Here is a 22,278-nt window from a genome sequence, read left to right on the forward strand (position 1 = left end):
GATTACTCGCACATATGATAGAGTAATTGAGTAGTACAGCTAAGTGTACAATTGATCCTCCTTAGTTAGTGCCCTAAAAGATTGGGTCAAGTACTACTATTGGACCCTTATTTCTATTACGATCTGTAACACCTGACACTCCTTGAGACCATAGTTACCTCATCTCTCTGAAGATCGCCCATTATTTTCTTTCCCAGATCAGATCTAGCACTGGGGGTTTTGTCGCTGCTGCAACAATAAGTTCCACCAATTGAGGTTCTATTGCCATAGTACCATTTAGATCTAGCAGCTGGGGTTCTGTTCCAACTGTAGTCCAACTCACATTCAGTAGTTTGGGGTTTCGTAGGTAGATATGACCATTTGTGCAGTGAGTCTTATGCCTTCTATACCCTAGGGCAATTCTCGCAGGGCATTGGGTAGGATTAAGTTTTCTAGATATTGTCCACTGTAGTATTGATAAGCAAGGAGTAAAATTCCATTCAAATTTAATAATAAAAACAAAACTTAGGCCTTCCCTGGATGCTTATAAGAGACTTAGCCCATAAGAATTAGGACGATGAGCTGATCATGGTGGTACCATTCACTTGCCAGCTTCAATTTTCAAGCGGTCTCAAAATTTTTCAAAGTGACGACAAGTGACCAAGATTTGTGTATGGTAGAAACCAGAGCTCAAGCCATTGCCAACAAGAAGATCGAGAGCCTTGAAAAATAGTTGGCTTCTTTCCAGAGCTTAGCGGATAAAATGCAGAAATTCCGGACACGTTCAAAATAAGCTCGTCGGGGTTGCATTCGGAGGCACATGGTTTTAATGAAGACCTTGAAGGAGAATTTATCCATCATATTCACTTCAATGGAAATCACCAACATTCCCACCCTCGACCACCCAAGCTGGACATGTATAAATTTGAAGGGTCTAATCCGGCAATATTGGTAGCACAAATGGACCAATATTTCACTCTGAATGATATCCTAGATGATGAAACTAAACTATGTGTGGGAGGACTTTACTTGGACCAAGAGAGATGGCAATGGTGGCAGTGAAATTGGAAATCCTATCTCAGGAAAATTACTTGGCAAGTGTTCTCAAAATCCATTTGTGACCGCTTTGACCACGAATCTAATTTTTGGGGTCGTTTTACCAAGCTTCGATAGACAGGCACAGTAAAAGACTATATTGTAGCCTTTGAGACATTGGCCATCTGCACAGAAGGTCTGAGAGATGAATTATACTTGGAACATTTTATAAGCAATCTCAAAGAAGCCATCCAAGCCCATGTCTAGATGCACCACCCACCTACATGGATGGATGCTTGCAAAAAGGCTATCGAAGTGGAACGTGCTTTAACTTCCCGGTCGCCTCATCCAAATTTCATAGCTAAGGGACGCCCCACCTAGGCTTAGGGCACTACCCAAACACTTAAGGTTCAAAAGGTGTCACCAACATAAATGGCTGAAAGAAGAAAACAAGGATTGTGCTACTACAATGATGACAAATACTCCCCGGGGCATAAATGCAAGGAACCCAAATTATTTCAAATTGATGTTACTGATCACATCTCATCTACTCAAGCCCCACCCCTTGAGGGACCAAAGGAGGAAGATGAGGACACCCAGCAAGACAATGAGCTCCCAGCTACACCAAAAGAACCAGTTATCTCGCTACATGGTTTGGCAAGAATTTCTGCACCCCAAACTCTCAAAATCAGAGGTTTTATTAAACATCTCCCTTTAGTAGTATTGATTGATAGTGGTAGCACTCATAAATTTATCCATTAGAGAGTCGCTGAAGCTGTTTATTGTTTTGTCAGGGCAGTCTCTAATTTCGAGGTCCAGATTTTTGATGGGGGGACAATGAAATTTGAAGGCCACTACAAAAATATCAAACTTCAAATGGGAGATTACCACCTAAAAACACACATGTTTGCAATCAACATGGGTGGTTATGACATTGTCTTGGGTGTTGAATGGCTTCGCACACTAGGCCCAATCACAATGGATTTCCAGGAGTTATATATGAGTATTAAGCAGAATGACCACATGCATACCCTCCGTGGACTCCAGGCAGGTGCTCCTTCTATCACCAGCTCGCATCAAATGGAAAAGTCGTTGAAAAATGGCCATCATGGAGTTATCGCCCAATTTAATGCCATCGAGCCCATTGCTCTTCAGATTTATCCTGAGATGAAACAAGTCTTAAACCACCACCAACAGATCTTTGACGAACCTAAAGAGCTTCCACCCTCTAGAGGGGAACATGATCATAGCATCACTTTGGTCCCAAGGGCACAATTGTCAAATGTGCACCCATATAGATATCCTTTTGCCCAAGAGAATGAAATTGAAAAAATCATCAAGGAACTCCTGGAAGTTGGTGTCATTCATCCTAGGCTCGGTGCTTATTCATCACCAGTGGTCATGGTGCTCAAGAAAGATGAGTAATGATGCATGTGTCCAGACTTCAGGACCCTCAACAAACTCACAGTCAAAGACAAATTGGTTTTCAAGCCTCTGTGGAAGTTTTTTGTAGATTCATGTTCCGGATTATCCACAGTTTCCAGTTGAGTCTGTCGACGTTTCAAACCCCAACGGGGGTCCATCATCAGGACAATTCTGAAAGAAAGAAATGAATGAAAGATGATGAGAGAAGGAGCTAGGCACCTGGATATAAATACATTGCAGGTCCGCAGCTCTTCTCTCAATTTTTATCCTCAGGATTTCGAGAATACAGATCTCTTTCCATGTTTCCCCTCCGTACAGGGAAGTTATGTTGGTTTTCAAGCCTCTGTGGAAGTTTTTTGTAGATTCATGTTCCGGATTATCCACAGTTTCTAGTTCAGTCTGTCGACGTTTCAAACCCCAACGGGGGTCCATCATCAGGACAATTCTGAAAGAAAGAAATGAATGAAAAATGATGAGAGAAGGAGCTAGGCACCTGGATATAAATACACAATGGATGATTCTCCTGTTCCTACATTGCTTCAGAAATTGCAGGTCCGCAGCTGTTCTCTCAATTTTTATCCTCGGGATTTCGAGAATACAGATCTCTTTCCATGTTTCCCCTCCGTACAGGGAAGTTATGTTGGTTTTCAAGCCTCTGTGGAAGTTTTTTGTAGATTCATGTTCCGGAAACTGTGGATAATCCGGAACATGAATCTACAAAGACAAATTCCCTATCCCAGTTGTTGATGATTTGCTGGATGAACTACATGGTGCTCAATTCTTTACTAAGCTAGATCTTCGCTTGGGCTATCACCAAATACGCATGAAAGAAGTAGACATTCTCAAGACTTCTTTCCAAATTCATGAAGGACATTATGAATTCTTTGTCATGCCATTTGGTCTTTGTAATGGCCCATCCAATTTTCAAAGCCTCATGAATCACCTGCTCAAACCATATCTCAGAAAATTTGTCCTCGTTTTCTTTTATGACATTCTCATCTAAAGCCTCACTTGGGAAAACATCTTCAGCACGTAGACCTACTCTTGCAACTGCTCCGGAAGCATAAATTAATTTGTCAAATTGTCCAAGTGCTCTTTTGGCATGGAAGAAGTCAAGCATTTGGGCCACATTGTGGGTCATGAAGGTGTCCGAGTGGATCCCAAAAATATCCAGGTAATGTAGGATTTGCCCCAACCAATGACCTTGAAAAGTTTGATGAGATTCTTGGGTTTCATAGGCTACTATCAAAAATTTTTCCACAATTATAGTCTCATTACTAGACCCCTCACTAACCTTCTCAAGAAAAAAACATTTGTCTGGATTGATGAAGCAAAATAGGAATTTATGGCTCTTAAACAGGCCATGTGGCTTACCCAAATTAATTTTTTGCGGCTAAAACTACCCCAAAATGCTAGAAAAGAGAAGAGAAATATGGATGTAGTTGAGCCAAATCTGTGCCTGCTGAAATCTCTTTCTCTTGCTGCCGAAATCTCTTTCTCCTGCTGCTAAAATCTACTTTGCTCAGTGCTCAAAACACCCTAGCTTAAACAACTGCCAATCTCCAAGAGAAACGACTTGCTGAATAGTGTGATGAGAGAATGAGACAAACTTCTCTTTTATAACTCCCATATTGGCACTACCCGACTTCACCGAATCTTTTGTGATTGAATGTGATGCTTCAGGCATTGATATTGGTGTTGTCTTAATGCAGGAAGATCGACCCTTGACTTTCACCAGCCAACAACTAAGTGGGAAACATCTGGTACAATCTACCTATGAGAAGGAGATGATTGCCATCTTACATGTATTATATACCTGCCAACCCTACTTATTGGGGAAACGTTTCCAAATCCGCACAAACCATCAAAGCCTCAAATATTTTTTAGAGAAAAGTCTATTCTCACCCCAACAAAATAAATGGATGACAAAAATGCTAAGATATGATTATGAGATAATTTACAAGAAAAGGCATGAAAATGTAGTAGCGGATGCTTTATCATGCCAGTTTGAGGATGAAAGCACCCTATTATCAATTTCTCTTGCCATACCAGATTGGATTGAATAAGCCCACAAGGAATGGTTTTCACATCCCTCTCTCTCCCAACTCATTAATAACTTGAGAGGAGATCCTAATTCCACAGTAGGCTACTCTTGGAAGGCTGAGATTCTTCACTACAACGATAGAGTAGTGATATCACCGACGTCCACCCTCAAAACATGCATTTTGGCAGAGTTGCACTCATCTCCCATTGCAATCCATGCAGGATTTTAGAAGACTTATGCTCCCACTCATTGTTCTTTCTTTTGGACAGGCATGAAAACTTACATTCTTACTCTTGTAGCTGAATGTTATGTGTTTGAATGCCACAAAGGAGAAATAGTCAAGTCCCCAGGCACCTTACAACCACTGCCCATCCCTGCCTCAATCTGGACGGATGTTTCTAGGGATTTCATTTCTAGTCTTCTGAAGTTAGGCAACAAGTCAGTCATCATGGTGGTTGTGGATAGAATTTCTAAATATGCTCATTTTTGCACCCTACCCCACCCATTTACCCCCACTTTGGTGGCTCAAGATTTCATGGACCAGATATTGAAACTACATGGCATGCCCACCTCCATTGTGTCTGATCGTGACCTGACCTTCACCAGTAACTTTTGGCAAGAGCTTTTCATGCTACAAGGCACACAAATCCAACTAAGTAATTCCTATCATCCCCAAAATAATGGTCAAACTGAAGCAGTCAACAAATGTTTGTAGACCTACCTAAGGTGCTTCACTTCAGAAAATCAACATCAATGGGTACAGTGGTTACCTCTTGTTGAAAGGTGGTATAATACTAACTATCATGCAGCCACCAAGATGACTCCATATGAAGCAATGTATGGTCAACTCCCACTTCACATACTTCTTATCTCCCTGGATCCTCTAAGGTGCAAGTAGTGGATCAACTCCTACAGAACCAAGCAACCATGCTATCCCATCTCAAAGATAATCTCCATCAAGCTCAGAATCGCATGAAGCAACATGCAGACCAGCATATTTTAGAGCACACATTTCAAGAAGGGGATCAAATATTCTTGAGGGTGCAACGATACAAGCAAACATCACTCAAAGACAAGGGTTGTCAGAAATTAGCTCCAAAATTCTACGGACCTTATCAAATAGTTCAGCGCATTGGAGAAGTAGCCTACAAGCTAGCCTTGCCAGTTACAACTTCAAAAAGCCATCTTGTCTTCCATGTATCATGCCTCAAGAAAGTGGTGAGGAACAATTGCAGCATTCAATCCAGTCAGCTGAATTAGATGAAGAAGGTTCACTCGAACATTGACTTGAATAGGTCCTCGACACACAAGAACGACATCTGTGTAGCCACATCGTCAAGGAAGTCCTCGTCAAGTGGAAAGACACCTCTCCAAAAGATGCGACCTGGGAACCAACCACTATTATTCAACAGTTTCTGTAGTGTCGGCCTTGAGGACAAGGTTGCTTTTTATGGGGGAGGGCATGTTAGGGTCCAACACTAATCCCTTTATTTATGTAATAGGGTCAATTCATAGTCATAGTTAGTTAAAGATTCAATAAAGCCCGTATTAATAATTGTAAGTGGTTGACTAGCATTTAAGAAAGGAACCATAGTTAGTTGCAAACAATCCATGGTATTAGATAGACGGTATTTAGATAACCATGGTATTGACCCATGGTATTGCATGTATGAATCCTATATAAAGGATAGAGACTCCCCATTGAGGAGAATCATGTCTTATTTTTTAATTGAGCTTTGCTTTGCTGGAGGTTGCCCCTTCGAAGAGGCAAGTGAACATTGCTTTCATCTCTAAGTAATAAAATACTTGTTGTTTTTGTCATATTGTTCTATGTTCTGGGTGTATTTCCTCATATATTTGGTATTCTTACATCTTCTTGTAGGTCAAGGTCATAACATGTAAAGAATCATTAGTTAAGTTTCCAAGTAGTCATTAAGATAAAAATGATCATAAAAGCGAGTAACAAAGCACATTCAAGAAGATTCATACCAAATACAACAAAATAATTCATTTTTATTAGTATGTATTAACATAAGCATACACTTCAAACAATGAAAGAATAGTCTTAAAACCGTTCACGACATATGTAAGAAGGTGCACCGGCTCAAAGAGATTCATATATTAAGTGAAATTTCCAAGATACACGATCAACACCATGCCACACTAGCCCTAATACTCGAACATTAAGTCACCATTTTCTTTCCCAAAGAAGAATCTTCTTTCCTATGCCAAGCTAGAGAAGCCAAGGTGAAAAGTCCAAAGTCCTTTATATTGAGCTATGAGGATGTATATAAAACAATTGAGGTGACTCTCCACCTCCCTTGTGACTCTTGTCCTTTTGTCATGACTCTTGAGCTCCCATGTGACTTTTCAAATTCCTATGCCACCTTTGAGTTTCTACATGACTTTAGAACTTTCTAGTGACTTTTCGCATTCCATGTGGGACCCTTGGGCTTACAAACATTTTACATTTTTTTATTTTTTTGAAATTACATAATTACATTCCACAAGTGATGTGGAAAAATACATTGACACATATGAATTTTGCGATGACACTTTGAGAAGCCATGAATTGGCAATGGCAACATAATACTTAATTGTATCAATGCCAAACTCTTCTCTTTGTTGTTACAAATTTTACTTCTTCATGATAGATATTTTCTTGCCTTGAATGTTCACCCTCCAAAGGGTCTAAATCAAAGTTGGAACCTTCCAACTCACCATGTGTTGTCATCTCTTTTTCTTGGTCCAAGATTCTTTATGTCCTTCATGATGGTTCCTCCTTTTGGTTCTTCTTCACAAGTGCATTCTTGTAAATTCTCCTTAATAATATCCCTTGAGCCTCACTTTGTCATGTTGATATGATAACACCTCCATATGAAGTCCACTCATGACAAGCCAAAATTAGTTTTAAAACCACCTATTCTACCTTTTGTGTGCTCAAGGAAATTGTTGAATGTGATGAATCTTTGCAAGGGTTGAGAGGGAGAGGCTTCCTTAGGAACATTGTGCAGTTATAGGAGGTAAGAAGTAGGGTATTGTGCACTAGATATGCACAAAGCACTAGGGAAAGAGGAAGAGACAAGAAAGTGTGTGAAGTACCAAATACAATGACTAGAGCCTTGAGGGTTGAAGATGCCCAAGGGAGATAGGGAGACATGGTGTTATATAATTCTTTGTTGCAAGGGTCTAGGGATGCATCACTGATGACTGGAACTGTGCACCTCATAGTGAAAGAGAGGATTGATAGAGATTTTGTGCAGAGGGAAAACCCAAGAGACAAGGATGGAGTGATGGTTGACCATGACTACGTAATGTGCAGGGATCATGGAAGAGGAAGCAGGGATAACAAAAATTGAGTTTCACAAGGATTGAGGGATGACCACATTGTCCACTATAACTATGCAATGCATAGTAGGAGCAAAGACAAGGAAAGGAATTTCATAGTGAGGGGTTTCAGTGAGAATGAATGGAAATAATAGTCATTGTAACTTTGAAATACGTAGTGATTGAGGGACATGATTAGTGAATTACGTAGTTCTATTCATCAGTCATCATGACGAGGCTCCACTGTCCACTAGAACCGTGTAATGTGCAATGGAGGTAGGCATAAGTTAGCTCTGGGCACAGTGATCAAGTGTTGGGTAAGATTATGCAATGCACTCATTCAATAGCTGGGGGTTTAGGTATGCAAAGTGTGGGGACAAGGGAAAGCCCAAAAATAGTTACGTGTTGGATTAATGGAACAAGAGAGAACACATGATATAAAGAAGTTCCAAAATAGAATCACACACATGTATACCATCAAAAATAAAATAAGAAAATGAAAAAAACTCAAGATCCACATGCATACCTTGAAACGAAAACAAAACATCACTTATTTCTAAGTGTGATGGTTAAAACATAGCTTTGCGACACTTAGAATACAACTTATGACACAAGTGTTAAATTGTTATGAAACTAGCTCACAAAAAGATAGAAAAGATAAATCAACGCCTTAGAATTTATCCTCTTCGAGGGAGAAACCTCCTCTACATTACACAAATGAATGATTCCTTGATGATTCAAATGACAAAACCTCCTTTCTATATATAGGAGTCTAAGGAGTCACAATATAACCCAACCGAACTAACAATAATAATATAAAGGCACAAAAATAACAATAGAGGGATTCTATGGGTCGCAATAATAACAATATGGGGACAATAGGGGCACAACAATATTAATAAGGGATACAACTACAATAGTAATGGGGTAATGACTAGTATTATAGGGACCTAACATGCCCCTCTCCTTCAAAAAAGTGTTGTCCTCAACGCTTGAGTAGTTCTGGATGCTTCTGTATAAAATTATCATCCTCCCATGTGGAATCTTCAGAGGATAAGTTCTTCCACTTGATGAGATACTCTGAAATTGATCAATTTCTTAACTATCGAGTTCTTGTTTCTGTGACTGCTTCCGATTACAATATAATTTTTCCTTCCTCGTTAAGTTTTCGCAATATTGTTTGAATTGGGAGCTTGTCACCTATAACCTTCTTTAAACATGAAACATGGAAAACTAGGTGCACTCAAGAAGCTGCAGGAAGCTCCAATTTGTATGCCATAGTACCAATCTTTTGCAACACCTTGTACGGACCATAATACTTTGGTGATAATTTATTATCCTTCTTAGCTTGCTTGAGGGACATTTGTTTATATGGTTATAGCCGTAGGAATACCCAATCACCTACATCAAAACTTCTTTCGTTACGATGTTGATCTGCCTGTTGTTTCATTCTATTCTACACCAACACGAGGTTATACTTTAGGAGTTGGAGGACTTGTTTTTGATGCTCGATGTGATGTTCCACTACTTGAACCTTAGAATTTTCTCTTAAATATGATGTGATGGATGGTGGCTGATATCCATAAAGTGCCATAAATGGGGTCATTTTTTTTGTTGTATGGAAGGAAGTGTTGTACCACCATTCAGCCAGAGGCAACCATTTGACCCATTGTGTCTGTTTATCAGATACAAAGCAATGAAGATATCCTTCAAAACATTTTTTTACTATCTCAGTTTGCCCATCAGATTGAGGATGATAAGATGATCTATGAGCTAACTGAGTACCAAGACAAGAAATAATTTTGTCCAAAAATTTCCAGTGAAAATGGGGTCTCTGTCACTTACAATAATCTTTGGATTTCCATGTAGCTTTTGAATTGTTTCCATAAATGTAGTAGAAACTGTATTGGCTTTAAATGGATGTCATAATGCAAAAAAGTGTGCATACTTGGTAAGCCTGTCAACTACCACCATGATGACACTCTTTCCCTCAGAGTTGGGTAAACCTGTGATAAAATCCATTGAAACCTCCTCCCAACGTTGGATTGGAATGGATAAAGGTTGTAATAGACCCGATGTCTTAATTGTTTCAACTTTATTTTCTTGGCAAACCAAACGTTCTGCCACAAACTTTTGAATATCCGATTGAAGGCCATCCCAAAAAATTCCTTCTTAACCCTATGGTAAGCTTTTAAAAATTTTGAGTGCCCTCCTAAGGGAGAAGTGTGCAATTCCATAAGAATATTTTGTTTTTGTTGGGAATTCGTACAGAGGTATAAGCAATGTTTGTACCATAACGAATCATTTTTCCAGCTAAATGTATCAGATGTACTGGAATCTTGTTGTAACTTTCGAATAAGTGCCCACACTTATTCATTATTCTTCCATTCCTCCCTTGCTTTGTTTATCCAATCTGGTTGGATAATAGAAATGGCGCACAACAATGCTTCCACATCCTCATCCTTTCTTGAGAGTGCATCTGCCACCACATTTTGCTTCCCTTTTTTGTAGATGATTTCAAAGTCATAACCCAACATCTTTGTGACCCACTGTTGTTCTAAAAAGTATTTAAGGCTATCATGATCCGTTTTTACCTTGTAGTGTCTTCCCATTAGGTAGGGTCACCATTTCTTAAGTGCATGTAGTATTGCCAACATTTCCTTCTCATGAATAGCTTTGTGTAAAAACTTTCCCTTGATTGGACGACTTTCAAAAGCAATGGGTCTTTCATCTTGCATTAAAATAGCACCAATCCCATTTCCTGAAGCATCACATTCCACAATAAAGGTTTTTGTGAAGTCCGGTGTAGCTAAGACCGGTGCTTAGCACATTGCCTCTTTAAGATTTTCGAAGGCCTTTGTTTCTTCTGGAGTCCATGAAAATGCATATTTCTTCAATAATGTTATTAGAAGTGCTGCTATTCTCACATAATTCTTAACAAACTTGCGATAATACCCTGTCAACCCGAGAAATCCTCGCAGATTCTTTATGGATGTGGGGATTTTCCATTCCTTAATGGCTTTAACTTTTCTAGGGTCTACCTTAACTCCTTCATGAGATACAATATGACCCAGATATTCCACCTCTTGTACTCCAAAGAAACATTTGGATCTTTTTGTATATAATTGTTTCTCCTCCAATAGTTGTAGCACCCTGTCAACATGTTCAACATGATCCTTCCAAGACTTTCTGTATATTAGTATATCATCAAAAAATACTAACACAAATTTTCTAAGCAAGGGTTTGAAAATGGAATTCGTCAAACCTTGAAATGTAGAAGGTGCATTGGTAAGGCCAAAAGGCATGACCAAAAATTCATAATGACCCTCATGAGTTCTAAATGTTGTTTTTGGAATGTCTTCAGTCTTCATTCTGATTTGATGATATCCTAAATGAAGATCCAACTTGGTGAAGTAAATTGATCCATGCAATTCATCTAGTAATTCATCAATGATGGGAATGGGAAACTTATCTTTAATAGTGATCTTGTTGAGCTCCCTATAATCCAGACACATGCACCATAATCCATCCTTCTTGTAAACCAATACTACTAGAGCAGAGAAATAACTTTGACTAGGTTGAATTATACCAACCTCTAGAATTTCTGCCACCATACGTTCAATTTCAATATTTTGGGCATAGGGATATCTGTACGGCCTGATGTTTGGAGGAACACTTCCTGGAATCAGATGAATATCATGATCATGATCACGAATAGGTTGGAGACATTTGGGAGTCTCAAATACCTTGGAATGATTGTCCAAGACTTTTTGGAGATCTGGAGAAACAGATGATTTCAATGTGGAAACATCTAGTGATCATAATTGTGCAATTACACCTCTTTGTTCCTTTTTTAGAATCTTTGTCATACCGTTAGAGCTGATTATCTTTCTTGGTTTCCCTATAATACCCCTTAATTCAACTTCATTTCCTTCTGCAGAAACGTTCATGAAAAGTTCTTGAAAATTAAAAGCTATTGTACCCAAGGATTGTAGCCATTGGACTCCTAGTACAACATCAGCACCTCCCATTGGAATGGAAAGCATTTGGCTAGTCAATACATATTCTCCCATGGATAGCTTTATATTATGGCACTTTCTAGAGAAATTTATTGCTCCTCCATTTGCAACCATCACTTGACACTTTGGTGCTAGATATAGGAAGCAATTCAATTCTTTTGCTACCCTACAATGAATAAAATTGTGGGTACTTCATGAATCAATCAACACTATTACATTTTTCTTCTTGATTTGTCCTTCTATCTTGATGGTTTGAGGAGTGGTAATTCCCGCCAATGCATTACAAGATATGGTTGGATTCATTTCTTATTTATCTAGGCTTTGTTCCTAGGGTATATCCTCTTCATTTTACCTTTCTTGCTACTTTTCTTCTTCCTCTTCACAATCTATGTAGAAAAATTTCTTCTCAGCACACTTATGACCTTTAGTGTATTTGCTCTCACAACTGTAACAAAGCCCTTTTGCTCTTTTTTCTTCCAATTATTGTGGTGTCAACCTTATAGGTTGTGGAAGACTAGGGGCAACAACACTTCCATCTTTATAGTTGTGAGTGGTACGCTTCCTGGTTGCCATAATTTTGCTTTCCATTTTTCTTGCTAACTTGAATGCCTTATCTAATGAATCAGGTTCCCAAAGGCAAACATCATGTTGGATATTATCCTTTAAAGTCCCTATGAACACATCAATCCTATGCTCCTCTGGAATATTTTTTACCCTTATGCTCAATTTTTGGAACTCCTCAATGTGCTCCATTATTGAACCCTTTTGTTTGAGACTTATCAATTGGCTAAAAAAAGTGTTTCTTTTTGTATCCTCATAATGTGTGGTCAATTCTTCCATAAAAATTGCCCAAGTGATAATTTGTTTATGAGAGTAAATCCATTGATACCATACAAACTGATTTGGTTCCAAATATAAAGTTGCAATACATACCTTTTGTGTGTTTTTCACATTATTGAGATTGAAAAATTGCTCCATCTGTAATATCCATGTTGCAGGATCCTCGCCATCAAACTTACTTATATAGATTTTTGGAATATGGTGGGTCTTCAATCCAACATTAGAGTCTACAAAATCATGATTAACATTTATTTTTTTTGCATCATGAGTTTCCTTTACTACCCTTTCACCATTAGTAAGTATTTCTTGTAGAAAATTTGTCAAATCTGTCTTCAAATCTGCCATGTCTGTCTTCAAATCTTTCTTCAAATCTATCTTCAAATCATCCATCTTAGCTTCCACGCCATTCATCTTAGCTTCCATGCCCTTTATCTTAGATTCCACGCCATTTATCTTAGCTTCTATTAGCTTTTGTGAGAGTGACATTTGTTGCATTTGGTCTTATAATTTTGATATATCATGTAGTATTTCTTCCTCTTCTTCATGAGTCATGCTAGAGCTTTCAGGTTGCTTACTAGGTGTTTGAATTTTCTTTCCTTGGGGCATCAGTTATTGATAATAATTCTCTACTATGCCCTTTGAATTCCTTCAAAATAATTTTTCAAACCAAGCTTAAGCAAAAATTTAAAAAAAAATCTACACACTTTTTTCACTTTGTAGGAGCTTGATATTGCCTCTGATGTATCTCAATAATTTCAGATCATACAGTTATAAAATTATGACTTGCAGTAGCCCTCTATTTCCTATTGCTAATGCCACCAGTCTGATCCAAAATAGATTCTCCAAGGAAGAGTTATACCAAATCTCCCACAGTGACCTGATTATAGACTAGTTCAATAAAGCGAACTTCTATGACATACCACGTGTCCCTGTTTTGACCTTTGGCTCTGAAAAATACATACAAGAAACTACAGTCTGTTCTCTTTTTGTACCTTCTTACGAAATTTCAATCCAATGCTCAGAGAGAAAGTTATGAAGATTTTCCCAAGGTCACCCGTTTGGAATGTAATTCAAGAGTCTGCAAAAAGACCAACTTCCTCAAATCATATCTCCACAAATATTGCGCGAAACGCTTTGAAATTCGGACCCAAGGTTCAATATGATTTCTTCTAAAATGGGTTTTTTTTTCCACTTTGAAACGTTGAAGAAAAAAAGTTATAGTGAAAATGCCATGATGACCTATTTGGAGCATCAAAACCCTAGAATCCAAAGCTCTAATACCAAATGTTATGAAACTAGCTCACAAAAAGATAGAAAAGATAGATCAACGCCTTAGAATTCAGCCTATTCGAGGGGGCAACCTCATTTACATTACACAAATGAATGATTCCATGATGATTCAAATGAAAAAACCTCCTTTCTATATATAGGAGTCTAGAGAGTCACAATATAACCTAGCCGACCTAACAATAATAATATAAAGGCACAAAAATAACAATGGAGGGATTCTATGGGGCATAGTAATAACAATATGGGGACAATAAGGGCACAAAAATATTAATAAGGGATACAACTACAATAGTAATGGGGTAATGACTAGTATTATAGGGACCTAACATAAATGCAACCAGAAATTGTGCTAAGCTATGGGATTTTTTCTAGACCATATTATTATAATATATAATAGTATCTAATACAAAACAATATGCTAGAGCTTCCTCTATTAGTGTGCCAAAGTGCAACACATGTAGGAGTGAAAACAATTGAAAGCGGCACTTGTGAAAGTAATAATAAGTGAAAATGACACTTGAAAAATCTAAAGAAAATGAAAGCAACACATAAAAAAGCTAGAGAAAGAAAAAGTGACACTTGCGAAAGTGAAAACAAGAAAAAATGATAGCTGTGAAAGTGAAAAAATCACTTATTAAAGTAAAATCATGGAAAAGTGATAGTTGAAAAAACTCGTTGGGATGATGATACACTTGTAACTAAGAGTGAGAGAAGCTATCAACTGGAATTGTGTACTAAATTTACATAGGTATTGTGTGGTCACTATCCCTCCCAATGACAAAAGCACTGACATCAAGGATTATGCAATGAGTAGGAGTTGGGAAATACCAACCATTAAGGACTCCACTATCACTATTTCTAGAGATTGTACAAGCTTTTTTCTCAAGGACTGCACAATTCTTATCTTCTCAGGAAGACAGTGACTGTTAATCTTGTTAAGAAGAGGTGTGCATGTGAATGCATTAAAAGCTAAGCGTGCATAAGAAAGTGGATTCAATAGTTAGAATCCCAAAATAAAACTTGAACACTTACAAAATAATCAATTGACCTTGAAGTGACTATGATAAACTTGGAATGACATATCGTACGATCACAAAGAGGCTATGAAATTCAAGTGTAGGAAAAATTTTGGAGGGTATTTGTTTCAACAACAACACTTGGTGAAACAGTAGAAGAACTTCAACTTCTATGTTTAGGCCTAGCTTTATGCATAGAGTCTAGACTTTCAGGAAGTATTGATTCATCATGTGGATAACCCTAGCTTCCCTATCTATCCCGGTAATAAGTATAGTCTCTCCTCTCTCGTTTCTTGGCTAAACACATTTACAAGGCTTAACATATCTCATTTGTTTTTTATTGTGGAGAAGGATAGTATATATTCACGAGTTTAAGATGATCAGAGTTTTAGCTCCATATCTAGTGTTTCTCCACTGCCAATAGGTTTGTTCAGTCCTGTGGGAGATTCGCTACTGGAAGACAAGAATTTATTCACTTCCAGTGAGCCTATTTAGTACCCCAAATAATTTCTTGCTTCACCTCTCTACGCATGAATCCTTTCTCTTCTTTCAACCCTTATTTTATTTTCACTATGCTCATTGGAATTTTATCGATGTTTATATCATCGGGGTGGAAGAGGGATACCAAATTATTGAGAGAAAGAGAGGTTATTCCTTCAGAGACTATTATATACCTATGAAATTAATATGCTCACACTTATTTATCTCCTTTCCCTTCTCTACTTGACTATATTAGAAAGAGAAACACCATTCAATTAATGTACCATTTCAAGGAATGGAGATCGTAAAATAGATACGAGCATCATGGTTTTGCTTATAGATTTTCATCTGGAAAAATTCATATATTTTGTTTAGACATCATTGACTTTAAATATATGAGACCAAAGTGAAGAAGAGGGACCAAAAGTTAGCCAAGTGTTGGCATGTGTCACAAATCCCTTTGAAGGCTCGCCACATTGTCTTTTGAGCTAGACAATAACAGTTTTCATGCACGGTCGTATTAAAAAAAATGTGAATTAAAATACATGACGAAACAAGAAAAAGGAAGAAAGTGGAGAAAATGTAAGCATTGCAAGACAGAAAGAAAGAAAACAAAAAAACATAAATACCAGATGAGAAAAATGCAGGGTAGATGCAATGGAAGAGAAAATCTAAAATGCAACTAGACACACTCTTCACCTAACCAGCTAGAAGATTAGGGCTAAGTGAAGTAAAATTTCCAGTGCAACCAACGAATCTTCTTCCAACTTGAGAGTACAAAGATGTGGGAAATTAGTACCATTATAAAACAATGTGCCAAAATAAATATGTGATGCTGAATAATTTACACATGAACTTGAAGGTCTTGCATAATGGCAGAAATATGTGCCATAACAACTAACTTTAACCAGTCTGCAGCATTTACTTTTTTATCAGAAGAACAATCATACAAATCTTGAAATCTTATCGTTAATGTACCTTCATCCATGTTCTCATTCTTACAAAACCTCAAGAAATATTGAAACTTATTATTTATGATAGAGCTTTCTAAGTAAAACGTTTCCAACCAATCATAAATTAGATCATGGAATTTGAAAAAATCCTTTTGAAAAACCTTGAAACTCTTGGAAATATGAATTTTCAATCAATGCATTTGAATCATGGGAGAATATTGCAAAGAAAAGACAACCTAATCCCGTTCAGAAACCTTTTCAATATAGTGAGCACCTGACATAACTATTAGCAAGGGTTGAAGTTCCTCATCTGTTTGAAAAGTATCTAAACAGTGAAATGACAAATCATAAAGATCAATGGATTGAACAAAATCAATGAATGTAAAACAACTATCATTAGATATACTAGTGGGAAAATGATTATTTGAATGGCATTTGTTAGACCCGATGTTATAATAAGATTGGTGGCTTGACATACAAGATTCTTGATTCGCGATCAGTTCCCTTTGTGTCTAATTCTATACCAAACCAGTGATATGAAATATTAAGGAATTAAAAACAATTGTTGGCCTTGTAAATCTAGGAAACCAATTAGAATAATAACATGTTGACAAAATGTTAGAAGGATATGTCAAATCAAATCTAGTATCTATATCAACATGGGAGTTTTGATTCAAACATTGAATGATACTCAAAAGGATTGATTAGACCAGAACAAAAATTATTAGCTCCAAAGCATAGGAAAGAAAGACAAGGAGTTGATTACTTAAGGAAGAGTTTGATAGGGATATATCTTTCAAGAAATGATGATCTTTGTCTTGATAACCAGGATGGAAGATTTCAAAGCTATGTATATATGTGAAAGATATGTGCTCCAATATTGGATTTGATACAAGGGATTTGCACAAAGAAGGATTAACCAAATAGGAATATTCAACTCTATCTTGAATATTAATATGATTAACTTGAAAATGATTTAAACCATTTAGGAGCGAGCTTAGATCCAATGAAACATTGTTGAGAAATGAATTATGCAAGAAAATTATAGCATGACCTAGTTTGAAGATCTCATCAGGATTGTGAGAACATGGCATAACCATCAACTGAAGTTGAAGTGCCTTAACTTCCTCACAAGTGCCTAAATTTTTAAACATTAAATGATTGAATTTTGATAGAATGGTTAGGTCAAAATTCATGTGAAAACAACTATCATCAATTGTTTTAGCTAGATAATTATTCATCAAATGGAAACTGTTAGAATCGACAATTTCATCAGATTTCTTAACATCACCAAATAGATTACCCAAATTGTAGTGTTCAATGATTACCGCATCATCTTCTTCATCATGGGAAACCTTATCACCTTGTGTCGAATTTAGACTTAATTCACTAGAATTAAAATTAGAAGAACATGATATATCAATTGATTCATTACACACGCTTCGACACAAGGGTTTGTGAGTTAAGGAAGCAATTCTTGTGAGAAAATTTTCTGTGATCAAATCATATTCTAGATAAAAACATTGAAAATCCAAGTCTTCTTACGAAAACAAGAGATCATCCAATATACTTGGGAATTCATAACCATGTAAATTAGTGGATTCATTGTTATTAGGGTGATTCTTCCCAAGTCTTCATTTTGGTTAAGGAATTCAATCCCACTTGACTGATCACTGATATGTTGAAATTATTGATCAAAAAAGAATGTAGAAATTAATCAGGCTTATCAATAAGGATATTATATGGGTCACAATTCCATCCTCCATCTTATTAAATTTTCTTCTTCTCACATTTATCTACAAATTTTGTTATATTATGGTTATTGTGACAAGTAAAGATGTGTTACTATGTCATGTGGCCTAACGTGTGTTAAATGCAGGAATTGGAGCAATTTTGAGTTGATTTGAGTGCTTGAACATGGAGTAGACATGCAAGAGAGATTTTGGGAGGTTCTCCGCCTCCTTAACTCCTCAAATTAGTCAAAGATCCCTGACTCTATCTCATCAACATGGTGTCGTTGGCAGCCAAGCAAGTCGATTTCATTGGTGGTCGAGCCACTACAAGTCAACGAAGAGTTAGATTCACCTATTCTCAAGTTAGGGAGTCAAATATCCATATTTTCTAAGGATTTGTTGGTAGCTCCACTTTTGTATAAATAAACAAGCTAAGGGACTCATTACGATTAAAAGTTTTATTGTAGCCAAGAGGTCATTAATCTTAATCACATTTGACTGTTGTTTTTTTTATGTATTTGACACTTTTTTAATGATAATGAGAACCTTTGCTTGATCTGGCACTAGGTTGACTTAGAGGGCTAAAGCTCTTGGGTTAGGACCCAACCTTTGCAACAGAAGTTCCTCTCTTGTATCTATATTCCTAGTCTAGAATGTTGATTTATTGCTCAAGTTTATTCATGTTTCTTTTAGCTTAGAAGATTGATTAAGTTGTTTCTTATTCGTGCTTCCATTAGCTTAGAGGGTAAATTATTTGTTCTAGTCTAGTAGAGTAAAATACATCAAAAATATCATGACAGTAACCCCTATGTCATCTCCCTCATGGGATCATTATTAGAGGACCCCACTCTCACAACCCAAAAATAGAGTGTTATTTCTTGTTCATTGCATAGATCAAGTTTTAGCATTAGTTAGATAGTTGTTTATGATTTCTTGGGAAAATTTACATTTGTTATTTTACTTCTCATTATTTCTCTTAGAAGGTAGTTTATTTCATGGATCAAGTTCTTAGCATTATTTAGATAAGCTTTTGTAAATTCAATTCATGTTTTTAACATTGACTTGTAACAACTTGTAAATGAAAAGAGAAACATGTGCCGGTTTTACTGTAGGGTTGTTGATCTAAAGGAAAGGAACCCTTTCACCAACTCCATTTATGCCTTCTCCACCTTTTCTTGATGCATGCCAAACCATGTTCTAAACCTATGTTTTTCGGTCACTATGAGCAAACCATCTTAGCCCAAATCTAGCCTTCTTAAACTACTGGGCTTGGCTAAGGGTCACAATCACCTTCCCCACACTTTCCAAAACTTTCATGTACCCTTCCAACACTTCATCTCACAATTCTTACCCTCCAAACCTTCTCAGCCAACTTCCTGTATCATTTTAGGATGTCCTGTAGTAGTACAGTAATCCTGTAACAACTTCTTGTAGCTCACCTATAGCAGCCTATTTTGACCCTATTTTTACATTCAATGATAACATAGCTTAGCTTAGGAGTAGTTTAACCCCTCAGCTTGGAGTCTAAGGCCAATAGAGCCATGTAGACCAATACCATCACTCCATTTCCTTCCCGCAATATTAGATAGAATTAGTTCTTTCATTTCTGAATTTAGCAATTAGAACTTTATTTACTATGCAAGTGTGAATTAGATAGTCAATGCATGCATTACTGAATTATGAAATGGTACAATAATCTTTTGTTTTCAAGAAACCTTAATAGATAGATGATTGATTTCAAGCTAGCACAGTTCCCTTTCTACAACTTAGCATAAGATTTGTGTCCTTTCATAGCATTTATAAGTTGGCAACTATCATTTTCTGAGTTGAAAAACATTTACTTTCATTGCACTAGGACTAGCCTTTACATTTTATTTTTAGTAGTTATAATCCTTTTAGTTTAGTAGAGGAATAATCTAGAACCCTAATGATTAAGTGACCCAATTGAGGGTGGCATGAGTATAATGATGCATCTACTCTGTATATAGCATTGTCACCTCTAAGTTTGTATGAAGCCCTGGGTTGATAGAGTAAATTTGAAGAGGCCTTGGAAATTGCAGCACTCTTGGTGAAATACCATGGCTCACCATTGTTTTGGCGTCATTTCCGAGGAGTCTAGGTAGATGTAATTTTTGGTTTTCTTTTTGTTTTTCATTTGGTAGATAGATGTCATTCTTGCTTTCCTTTTTCTTTTGCAGTTGATTTTCAAAAAACACATAAAAATAAAAAATTTATTTCATGCCTCATAGGAGTAGAGACACTTTAGATAAATTCTTTCCAAATACCTCCACACCATCAAACAGTCAACCTTCACTCTTCTTTGCTGACTACCAGCATCCCTCTCGAACTGTAGGGGTGTTAGAGGACCCCTTAGGTGAACAACCTGAGATCTTTGAAGAGCCTATTGGGGAAGAAGAAGAAGAACCCATTCCACATACCTACACCATGGCTAAAAATAGAAATAAGGGTTCTTTTCCCATTAGAGAGACTAATGGAGATGTTAAGAAAAAAAATATAAGTCCTTCTACCCTTCCTCACTTCCATGTCTTAACCTCAGAGGAACATGATAATTTTTTTTTGACTTTGTTTTTATCTATAGAACTTATGATTATACCACTGATGACTAGAATTTGAATTTGTTCCCATCCACCCTTAAGGATGCAGCTTTACGCTAGTTCATGGGTCTACCTGGGGACATTATTGCTACCTGGGCTCAAAAGCAGTAATCATTTAACAACAAGTATAGGGACTATTGTAGTTTCAAAGACACCAATGAGAAAATCTTTAGAATGACTCCTCTAGCAAATTAATCCCTGTAAGATTATGAGGAAAGGAGCCATATGTACCCTAAATCTTGAATCACTGAAGCTAGTCATTCTTAGAGGAATCAAGGAGGACATACTGGAAATGCTAAACATGCTATCTGGAGGGGACATTTATCAGCTACCCTATGACAAGATCAAGACTGTATTCAAAAAACATTCTAGGACTGCTAGAAAGAAGGGTAGGGCTAGTCAAGCTTTGGCCAATTCCTCTTCCTCCACCACATCTATCAAGGCTGAAATTGGAAACATGTTGGAGGACTTTAAAAGTGAATTTCTTCACACCTTTTCTCTAGAAACAGACACCATGCAAGTCAAGAGGAGACAAGAGGAAGTAGAGAGATACTTAGCTATATTTTCCCTAAATGCACTACTAAGCACCCCAAAAATGAATGTCCATTAAATGTTATAGAGGTTTCATAGGTCTATGAGGAAAACCATTCCACAGATAAGTGTCCTTCTTTGCCTAGATTGAGAGATGTATACCATGAGGCAGAAGGCGGGGTTGAAAAACCCTATTACCTCAATCAAATAAGTCCTCAAGGACCTCAGCCATACCAGTAGGGCATGCAAGGTGCATCATATTCCTATTACCATCCCAACAAGAATGTACCCCTGCCCCCTTGGTATTCTCCTACTCATCCTTCATGGTCCATACCTTCTCCTTGGCCTTATGCACCTCAGTATCCTACCCAACCTTCCAATCAACCTTTTGTTTCTTCCAAAGATATCCTTTGATTGCTTACAAGATGAGTCCCTAGTAACATCTAGATTTATGTGTCTTAAATTATCTTCAGGAAACTGCTGACATCATATGCATCTCATACACATACTATTTACAAATATAAAAATAAAAACATGGATTGGTTCCTTCATCCAAGGATATAATCCATGTATTTTGGGTATCCTTTCACATATACAACTCACAGGAATATAGGTTGAAATTGGTGGAGGGTGAGTAATTCGAGGACTTCCAATTTAATCAACTTTTGCAGAGTAATGAAAGAAGAGAGGGAGAAGACTAACTCATCACATAGAGCTTGAAGCCTCAAGAGTTCTATAATTATCTAAGTTAAATATAGGCATATGGATGTAATAGGATTGGATGTTATGATTCATGGAGCGTAATTTAAAGATATAATCTCAAAGAAACATACAGGCATGTGCATTAACTAGTCAACACAAATGAATCTATAAAAGCATATGAAACATTTCTGGCAGTTACAATTACATCAAATAAGAGAGGAAACATTAATAATGGAATTTAACAGAGGGAAAACATACTACAGTACCAGAATCTAGGAATCACCACCAT

The sequence above is a fragment of the Pinus tabuliformis genome, chromosome 6, assembly GCF_031772625.1.
Source record: "Pinus tabuliformis cultivar Carrire ecotype Pingquan chromosome 6, CPIR1, whole genome shotgun sequence".
NCBI classification, from domain to species: Eukaryota; Viridiplantae; Streptophyta; class Pinopsida; order Pinales; family Pinaceae; genus Pinus; species Pinus tabuliformis.